Below are 10600 nucleotides of genomic sequence, written 5' to 3' on the forward strand. Positions count from 1 at the left end.
AAGAAACTTGCATGTGTAATTAGATGTATGAAAGGAAAAAGGGTTATATTTCAGTTGGTGAAAATCATATAGGATGCAATACGCATGATGCGATAGTTACATTCAATATGAAAAGATAGGCGCTTGCAGAGTTAATCCAACGTTCTGGTACTTAGATCATTCTATGCTACGAGTGAGAGAGGGTACCAGGCCTTAGGACACGAATACTAGTAATATCGACAGACAAAGGGATGCAATTCCTCAGGATAGGCACTGCTACCTATCTCGAGCAACTAGTCTGCAAGGTCAGATGCTATTGCAACTAAACCATAAGATGCTACTACTACATCTTAGGCCAAGGGAGGCGAGATCTAATTACAAGTTAGAAGTCGAGTAGTCGCCCTACTACAACTGTCTCTTGGGGACCAATTTTTCAAACTTAGGGAAATTGTGAATTGCCAAGAAGCAAATTGACCAACCAAGGACGACGGGGTTGTCCAAGATCTATTTGACTATAGTACAAGGAGACCTAAGGTAATGATAATTGGGGTCGGTAGGGTATAAACCCTAACCCAAAAGAAAAGGGTAAATAAGCAACCTGCCTTGCCAAGCCCTTGGAATCTCACCAAGTCACGAATGATATAGGATCAAATGATGGGAGTATTCGGGAAAAAGGAATCACACCTTAGCAATTGGTCGTACGAACGACCATAGAAATGAACGTGATTGTACACTTAGGTACATTGTTTGAACTTCTTTGCTCAAAGAACTAATTCAAGGCCAAACACTTAATGCTTCAGGTTAATAGCCTGGAGGGAGAGGTAGGTTCAGTTACCTCCGACTGTCTGCCCGGCCCTATCCAAGGGGGTTGTTTAGCCGCGCCGGGTACATGGACCGAACCCACTGCGAGAGGTCTCTCCGTGGGTGCTGCTTGGAGCGGGAGGACGCTTGGGTGCCAAGGGAGGCTCTGGCCATAAATTCCTTGGGATTCTGCACAAGAGGCCGACATGACTCGAGATGGGATCTCGAGGCCCGTGTACTAGTCTACGGGCAAAACTTGGAGCAGCAATCCTATTGATTGCTGGGATAGCCTTCGGGCATGATACCTGATGTATTCCAAGTCTATGATAAATAAAGGTCAAATATTTGGAAAAGTAACTTGCTTGACATTGTTTTTTTATGTTATTGCCTAAGTTACGTGAAGGAACCTATGTTTAAATTGATTAATTAAGGAAACTACCTTTGCATGTCAAACATAATGTGGTAGGTAATTAGATAACTAAGCAACCCAAGGAAAGTGCGGTGGATGCAACTTGGGTCCGTCCTACGGAAGGGTGGTCCCAGTTAGCTGGGAATTTTTCTCAAAAGATGTGATAACGAGACTATGAAGACCTAGAGTCAGTAGAGTTAGAATCCCAATTTATGTTGTTTTAGGGGAGCGGAATGGGACTATGCCTTATGGGCAGAAAGGTTGAGCTTCGCATCCCTCGTTTCAACTCGAGAGGGCACTGCTCGATTCATGGGCCAAAGGTCGAGTGGTGAAAAGGCCAATCATGGAAATGGTATCTCAGTACTAGGTTTCTTTGGGTCAGGTGGAGCTCTAGACACCCCTTGCCTAGTCAAGAACGGAGTTGAAGACTATCGTGAGCCTAATGTCTATGGCATTGGAAGATCCTATTCTAGATAATGGATGGAAATTATGGTGCCATGTGATTTGGACTAAGTACTTGTGTTGGACAGAAGGAATACATAATTTCTCTTATATGGGTAGGAGACAAAGATTAAAGTGAAGATAAATTAAGGAATTTGTTTGAACTTGTTTGTCAAAGAATTGCTTGCTCTGTATTCATGTCTGTGCCATAAATTATGCAACGAACCCTATTCCCTAAAAGGTTTAATTAATGAAGCTGATTTTAAATGTCACACATAAATATGATAGGATCTAATTAGATAACAAAAGAACGCCTATTGAGGGAAGCGAATGGGCAGAACCCTCGATAGGTCTGTCCTACGACAGGGTGGTCCCAAAGAATTGGGAGGCTTCTCACAAGGTTTTACCATCATTCGACCTTTAGGCATTTCTAGGTTAGAACCATATTCATGCCATTTTAGGGGATTGGAATGGGACTATGCCCTACAGGTAGAGAGGTTGAGCGGCACATCCCTCTCATTTCCCATTCTGTTTGAACCAAGTGCAGCATGGGTTTGCTCTGGCTCGAGTATCTTTGCATAAAGTAGGATGTCCAGGACCCTGACGCTAGAATCATGTCAAGAGATATTGACCATTAGGAACCCGAATTTCAGGTCGATCCTAGTGGGTTCGGCCGCAAATATTCTATTGTGAGGCGAAATCAGAAAAACCTAGGCAATAAACCCCACAACATTCCATGAGAGTGCCGGGTGGCGTCACTTAGATTCGTCTCTTGATGGATAGCTAAAAGCGTGCCTGGACAACCGATAGACAGGCAGATTACACACTTAGCCATTTTGCTCTTACCAAAGTCTTCAAACTCCTTTTAGTTGAACTGACCACCACCACTTATTCTAAACTTCTTCACACTTTGCCCTATTTCGTCCTCAATAAGTTTTGCCCATTCTTTAAACTTACCAAAAGCTTGATCATTATCATGAAGAAAGTACATCCACATCTTCCTAATGTGATTGTCAATCTTCAATATAAAATAAGAATATCCTCCCAAGGCTTGTGTAGGCATTTTACTATGCAAATCAACATGCACAAACTCTAGAGGAGCCTTTTCTCTATTCTTACTTTCTTGTGGAAAAATTATTCTTTATTGCTTGCCCATCATACAAGCTTCACATTGTTCCTATATTTTAGTTATTATAGGTAGGTGAGCAACCATACCATACTTATGCATCTCCTTTAACATTCCCGATAAATTTTGTGCATGTCTTAGTGAACCTCAGCTGATGGCCAATACCAATTATAGAAGCAACTGATAGAAAATTTCTCTTAATCTCTAGAACGTACAAAACATTTGAAAGATTTTTTACTTCACCATTTGCAACAATAAAGAAAATAATAATTGTGCCCTTAATAGGGAATTTTGCATCATTCTTAACCATCACAATGATGGATTCTTGCAAAGGCTATATATAATTATATAGACCTTTCTTATTGGTCATGTGACAGGAGGTAGATATCTCTTGCACCAAGGAGTACACTTCCTCAATGGTTGCCATGAACAACTCAAACTTTGCTTCAACCATATTGGATATCTCCTTCCCTTTAGACTTCATGGTGCCATTTTTTTTATCTGGCTTCTTGATATAACAATTTGCAATTGCACGTCCTTTTTTCTTATAGTTGAAGCACTCTCATTGAAGCTTTTTCTTACCACCCTTCTTCTTCTTGTCACCATTAGTAGAGGAACTACCTTTGCATTTTGCATTGGTGGAGAATACAATATCTCCACTATTGCTACCTTTTCAAGCCTTAAGCAACAACTCCTCCTCCATTAGTAGTACACAAAATTCCTCAAACATCAAAGCTTGGTGTTAACCTCAACACAAGAAGAAAGCATAAAAAAGTGGAAAAGCACAAGTTAGGACCTAAAAGAGGTGGCCCAGGAGGAAATCTGACACAATGAAAGAGGCAGGAAGGAGGATGACTAAAAGCACAAGGGTGATCTCAAAATCCAAGTTAAAGGCAAAAGCGCATTTTAAAATACAAGGCACCCCTAAAACTATTGTAAAAGAGTGCTAGGCTCCCTCCTGTACAAATTGTAAAGGTAGATGGGCAGTAGGAAGGAATCTAGGAAGATAGGAGGACAATGGAAAAAAAGGCCATGGCCAGCCATGTAAAAAGGGGATGACCGCCTAAGGGAAAGAGGGACAAAAGGGCCTAGACCATGGTCGGCCATGTAAAAAGGGGATGACCGCCCAAGGGAAAGAGGGCATGTATATAAGCCAAAAAGTTAATGGAAACTCTCATTCTTGGTGTGTGGCAAGAAGCTTCTTCTTCTTCTTCTCTTCTTCTTGCCTTCTTGTGTGTGTTTGAGTGAGAGAGTGAGGGAGTGAGTGTGTCAGAGTGAGGGATTGAGGAGAAGAAGCTCCCCATTTCCTCTCTTCATCTTCTTCTCTTCTCTTCTCTTGTATTGTAACGTGCCCGCCCCTCAAATTGCGGGACACATCTTAGCATCCCATCGAGAGATCAATCTAGAAGATGCTGCCCGGCACTCCCAAGGAATGACACCGAGTTTTCCAACTAGGGTCTCTCGAGTCTGCCTTGCAACGGAACTTATCCGACCGTTCCAACTAGGATTGACCTGAAGTCCGGGTTCCTAGCAGTCAGAGTCTTCCTAACAGCCTTCTAGTGTCGTTCGACAGCCGCTCCACTTTGTGTAGATACAACTGGACCCAAGCAAACTCATACCGCACTTGGTTCAAAGAGAATGGAAAACAAGAGGGAGTCATCACTCAACGTCTCTACCGTAAGGCATAGTCCCATTCCGGTCCCCTAAAATGGTATGAATCAGGCTTTCAACTTACAAGTTCTAAGGTCCTAGTCTAACTAATGTTCGCATCAAATAAATTCCATTGAGGAAAGATCTCAGCTAACCGAGACCACCCTACCGTAGGATGGACCTGACGGTCACATCCACCACACTTCCCTTGGGGGTTTTTTTAGTTATCTAATTACCTACCACATTATGTTTGACACATAAAAGTAGCTTCCTTAATTAACCCATTAATCAAGGTTCCTTTACGTAATTTAGGGCACAGACAGGAAGACAAGATAACAAGATCAAACACTTCCTTAACTTATCTTCAGATTAATGTTTGTCTCCCGCCCATACAGGAGAATTAAGTGTCCCTTTCTGCCTCCGCAGAAAAATCCTTCCGTCTCCCGACAATAAAAACCCGAAGGTTTATCCTACCAAGATTCTACCTTGTAACTAGTATCAAGGCCTCAAGATCCCATCTCGAGTTACGTAGAACACTTGTGTAGGGTTCGGAGGCATTGGGATTTATGGCCAAAGCCCCCCCTAGCACCCAAGCGTCCTCCTACTCCAAGTAATTTCCACAGAGAGACCTCTCGTGGCGGGTTCGGTCCACATTCCTGGTGCGGATTTATAACCCCCTTGGTTAGGGTTTGGCGGTTTGCGGGGGTAACTATCGCCATCCTTCCTTAATTATCCCTTTAGGAAATCATCCACAACTGAAGCAACTAGCCCAATAACATTTACTAGGGAAAACATCCATTTTGTTTCCATGGCAATTTATCCTTACAGTTCCTACCATGAAAATATAATTACTTGGATATTCATCCAAAACCACATTAACAAATAGTTGGATGCACAACCTCTTGCTTCAAGGCATCGCAATCCCATTGCATGCACAACTAGAATTTAACTTGGATGTATCAAAACACTTGCTCAAGTAATTTACAACCTTTTCTAAGGTAAAAATCCTTCTAGATCCTTTAAATGATCTAAGTGGTCTTCCCCTCGATCCTGATTTGATCAAGGCTAGCATTGCCCTATTGTTTCAAACATAGACAAGTTTGGTAGTTTGTACAACATTCATGTTAAGGTGAAGTTCCTTTCTTGAATACCCTCAGCATTCTTCCTTAGGTCGATTGCAACCCGCAAGATCCGATACCTTGGGAATTGGGGATTTCCCTAAGTTCACCTTTGCTTGTAAAGAACAAGAATCTACATAGTCGAATGCCAATTCAACTCGTGTTTTTTGAGTTAAGGACTGGTGATCCGCCCTTTCCAACGACCTTAGCATCGACTAGGTCTTCATAGGAATTTTTCCCTGGATAGTTTGCCTATCTAACTCCTAAATGTTCTTGCGCATTGAGTCCACTAGGACATCCTTACCCTAGTGTGTAAGCCTCCCCTTCTTGGAAGAACAAGAGAATTTTTCCGTCCCAAGTTGTGTTGCACAACTTTGGAACCACAATTGCAAATTGGCAATTTGACAATCTGCTTAAATCAGGAATTGGTCGAAACCTTAATACCCTTATTTCGGCATAATATACCCTAATTGGTAAGACAACAGAATTGAGAAGAACTTCTATTGATCCACCAAGAGAATGTGTAAAAAGCAGGATGCCATAACCTATTCCTTCCCATGCATTGAGTGTGACAAAATTTACGACTTTCATCAATGCAACCTTCCTTGAACTTATTATTATTATTATCATTTTAATCGATGCAATCTACTCTTGCAACTAATATTTTTACATGTTAAAGGTGGATTATGAAGTCAAATTATAGCTTAAGTTCATCGAGAAGATCGATTTTGGGACTTGGTTCCCATCGGTTGAGATCCCATTAGTGCCAATGGCCCCGTCTCGATCGGACTTACTCGCATGGTTGCCGGACGTGCGCCTCTTAGGTGCCATACTTTGCAAGAAATTAGCGGCCATACATGAGGTAAAATTCGCTTCAATTTCGCAAAAAAATTTCTCCAAAACCTCCCACGGCCTGCAGCACCTTTGGCAATCCAAATTGCGAATCCCGGGAAGGAGGGAAAAACTCCCTCTAAGCTAGGGATGGTTGGAAGGTTCCTAGAACCTTCCAAAGCTCTCTCTCTCTCTCTCCCTCTTCTTCTTCTTCTCTTCTTCTCCTCTCTCCCTCTTCTTCTCCTTCTTCTCCTCCTTCTTCTTCTCCTTCTCCTTCTCCCTCTCCCTCTTCTTCTTCCTCTTCTCCTCTTCTTCTCCTTCTTCTTCTTCCTCTTCTCCTTCCTCTTCTCTCCTCCTCTCTCTCTCCCTCTTCTTCTTCTTCTCTTATTCTCCTCTCTCCATCTTCTTCTCCTCCTTCTTCTTCTCCTTCTCCCTCTCTCTCCCTTCTTCTTCTCCTTCTTCTTCTCCTTCTCTCTCCCCCTTCTTCTCCTCTCCTTCTTCTCCTTCTATCTCCCTCTTCTTCTCCTCTCTCTCCCTCTTCCTCTCCTTCTCTCTCTCCCTCTTCTTCTTCTTCTTCTTCTCCTCTCTCTCTCTCTTCCTCTCCTTATCTCTCCCCTCTTCTTCTCCTTCTCTCTCCTTGTTCCTCTCCTTCTCTCTCCCCTCTTCTTCTTCTTCTTCTTCTCCTCTCTCTCTCTCTCTCCCTCTCCTCCTTCTTCCTCTAGGCAACAGGGCGGCATGATCACCAGGGAGGAGGGGGGGACGTTGTCGCTGATGAAGCTAGAGGGGGGGCCATGCTATAGTCCGAGGGGGGGCGCTGTTCACACGAGGTCGGAGAGGGCGTTGCTAATGATGGTGTTGGCCACAGGGGGGCACTATCCAGATTGACAAGGGGGGGAGGACCTATGTTGCCCGCCAGGGAGGAGGGGGGAGTCTCCTTATATGGTGGAGGGGGGGGAGACGGCCGCCACCCCTCCCACCTGGGGGGCTACATGCCCCCCCTAACCCTACTTCACTCCCTCTCTCTCTCTCTCTCCTCGATGTGCTATCTGTGGGGAGAGAGGGAGGGATAAATTTTTTTTATTAAAATTAATTTTTTTTAAGGGGGGTATATTACACGTACAGATATGGAGGATGGAGCTTGACGGAGAGGGATTGAGGTTGCTTGAGCTTGCCTCAAGGATCATGGAGCTATCATAGTGCAAGAAAGAGGAGGGTACTCGATCGAGCATCAAGGTAACCTCACTACAGCCCATAGGTAGGGAGAGCACATCAGCTATGTGAGAGGTAGCCATGGCCACTCGACTTGAAACACTTGACCAATAAGTGGGCTATATGTCTCGGGGGTTGATTGAGAGAGCTCCCTTCATTTTAGTTCCATTTCTAGGACCAATGGATTTGAGACTTGAGCGTCGTGTGCTCCGAATCGAGCATGGAAGTAGGGTTTCATCCTTGAACCGATGCTTGAGGTAGATAGGAGATTTAGGAGTGTTAATCTTTGAAACAAGTAAGTATTTTGGGTTTCTGATGTGTAGATGAGTAGGTTGATTCAGCCCTAGCATTGTCTTGTCATTTTTGTTTGCATTAAGGTAGGATAGGACCAAAAAATTGTGAGAAAAAAATAGGGTTTTGCTGCTATAAATAGTGCACAACGAGGAAAAGCGCTAGAAAAAGATGGGCTTTGAGGCCTAATGACTAATGACGGTGAGTTGGGAGGCAAGGACTGAGTAAGGCAGGACCCTAAAACCCCAAGGATAGGGGGAAAGAGCTCATTTTTTCACACTAAGAGTGAAAGAGAGAGCTTGAGAGAGAGAGAGAGAGAGTTGTAGGTGAAAGAAGAGATTATGTGTATTGATTCAGAGTTTTTCAGCCACCCCAAGTAGATACAAACTTTCCTTGTTGCGTATTTCCTCGATCTGGAAATTCTTGTAGGCAATCGCAAAAATTGTGTAGAGAAATTAGCCAAAAATCATCACATCATACCATCGGGCTCGCAGTTAGCGGACCTTTATGTTCTAATCTGACTAACTCCCAGAATCGGAGAGTCGGACCATTCAACTATTGGAGTTGGACCATCTGGCTGATCCAGTCAAACCATCCATCAGTTGGACCATGTGGTTCAATTGGACCCACACCCCACGTCCAATTGGACACCCACCTCAATCGGACCCAACAAACTCTAGTCGGCAAATCAGTCAGATCTGATCGGACCAATGAATAATCAGACCACACAAAAAATCAAACCAAACTTTGAGTGGGACTAGCTTGATCTAATCAAACTATCCGATCGGCCGCTCCGGTCTCGGTGGACCATCCGAGACCCAGAGTTGGGACCACCCAGAATCAGATAGTCTGATTTTGGGAATCAGACCAATTGGGAAGAAGACAAAAAACTAGGAATAGGACCACCTCCCCAGGTTAGGACCAATTGGGACACATTCCCAAACATCCTTAGATGAGCAATCTGGCTAGCCGAAGCCAAAAACCAAAGAAAAGGTAGGGCAATATCCTCACCCTAGGCGCCAACTCGAGCCGATAGACAAAGTCAAGGAGTGGGTAAGGGAAGCCTAGGAGCACCTCAAGGACATTAAGCCTATCTTAGAGGATGAGATCAAGGATCTCTCTAGCGTGAGCGGCGCAAGTCTTGCCTGCACGACCAAGGTTGAGAGAGATGCACCCATGCCATAGGTGGTGCAGCCTAGGCCAATTTTAGATGCTACAGGCTAGCCAATCAGTCAAGACCAATGGCCAAGAAGCACAAACCTAGGAGAGATACAAGCAACCAGTAATCTCCTCGCGACATTAGTGACCAGCCTAGTGACTCTAAGTTTAGGAGACCTACTCAAGCAGCACCCCACACTATGGTAGGAGTTGAAACACTCAGTGGAAGAACAGATGGAGCATGTTACCGCTGACTTGCAGGATCATGATGTAGTCACGCAGATACCCAGCTTGACGTTGCACTTAGTCCCAAAGTCACTACATGTCAACACAGTCTTGGCTATCCAATCCCTAAGAGACGTAACACAAAAGGGAATCGTAGATACTGGGGCAAGAGTGTGTGTGTTGAGCCATACTATGCTCTAGGCTTGGGGAAACCTGCCCATCAAAACCGCTAGGTTCAATGTCAATTTATCTAATGGAATGAAAGTAAGGCCATTTGGAGTCTTAAAGAATTGTCCAGTGAAGATCGCGGGTGTCTAGTTCTCTGTGAACTTCATTGTCATTAAGGGAGTGGACTACAACATTCTGCTAGGCCAACCCTAGAAGAGAAACACTCGAGTTGTTGAAGAATGGGACAACAATCTAATCTTATTAGAAAACCAAACAGAAGCGGTAAGGGTCAAGATGGACACTTGAAAGAAAACCCCTGTCAACCTAGATGCCATCTCTCCCATGCCCAAGGGTGATGTGCCAATAAAGAAATTGTACGGGCCATTAACTAAGTACATCCCTTTCCCTGAGGATGAGAGAGATTGGATGCACGTCCTAGCGACCATCGATCTTCCATTCTCAGACGAAGAGGAGACGTATAAACAAGCTGCAAAAACTACAAGAGTGTCAAAGAAGGAGCCCACAGTGCCGAAGAAGGAGCCCATAGTGCCACTCTACATGATGGGCAGGAGCTCAACCAGTCGACCAAGGCCTATCTCTTTGCATGTTCCTAGCAATAGGCTAGAACTTCACAAGATCCTCAAGTATCTGATAGGAAAATTGATCGGCAACCACCCCGCTACTAATCTCAAGCCCCTCAGAGACCTTCTGGATGAACCTAAGTGGAGATGGACTATGGTGCATGACCTGAACTTAATGTAAAATTGGGCCTTAGTCACCAATGAGGGAGAAGGTAGAGATGAGAGTCTAGGGGATGATGAGCAATCAGAACGTGACGGTTCTGACAATGAGTATGAGGACTGCCTCTCTGTTAGTGAGGAAAGTGAAGAAGAGATGGACACCGTAGAGTACGACATTGAGGGAAGAGTGATAGAGCAGATAAGAGGTGTAATATCTCCCCCCCATGCCCCCCCCGTACCTTCCCCATAAGAACCCCCCTTAATAAATTTTAAATTTAACTCAATTTTTTTTACTCTCTCCCCCTACTGACTGCATGGCGGGGAGAGAGAGAGAGAGAGGGAGTAAAGAGAAGGGGGGCATGCACCCCCCAGGTGGATGGGTGGTGGCCATTAACGGCTGTCTCCACCCCCCCATAAACCACCCCTCCCTCCCCACTTTAAAAGGGGATCCCTC

Source organism: Lygodium microphyllum, chromosome 23 (assembly GCF_053477565.2).
Source record: "Lygodium microphyllum isolate KBCC chromosome 23, Lygodium_microphyllum_v1.1.10, whole genome shotgun sequence".
Classification (NCBI taxonomy): Eukaryota; Viridiplantae; Streptophyta; class Polypodiopsida; order Schizaeales; family Lygodiaceae; genus Lygodium; species Lygodium microphyllum.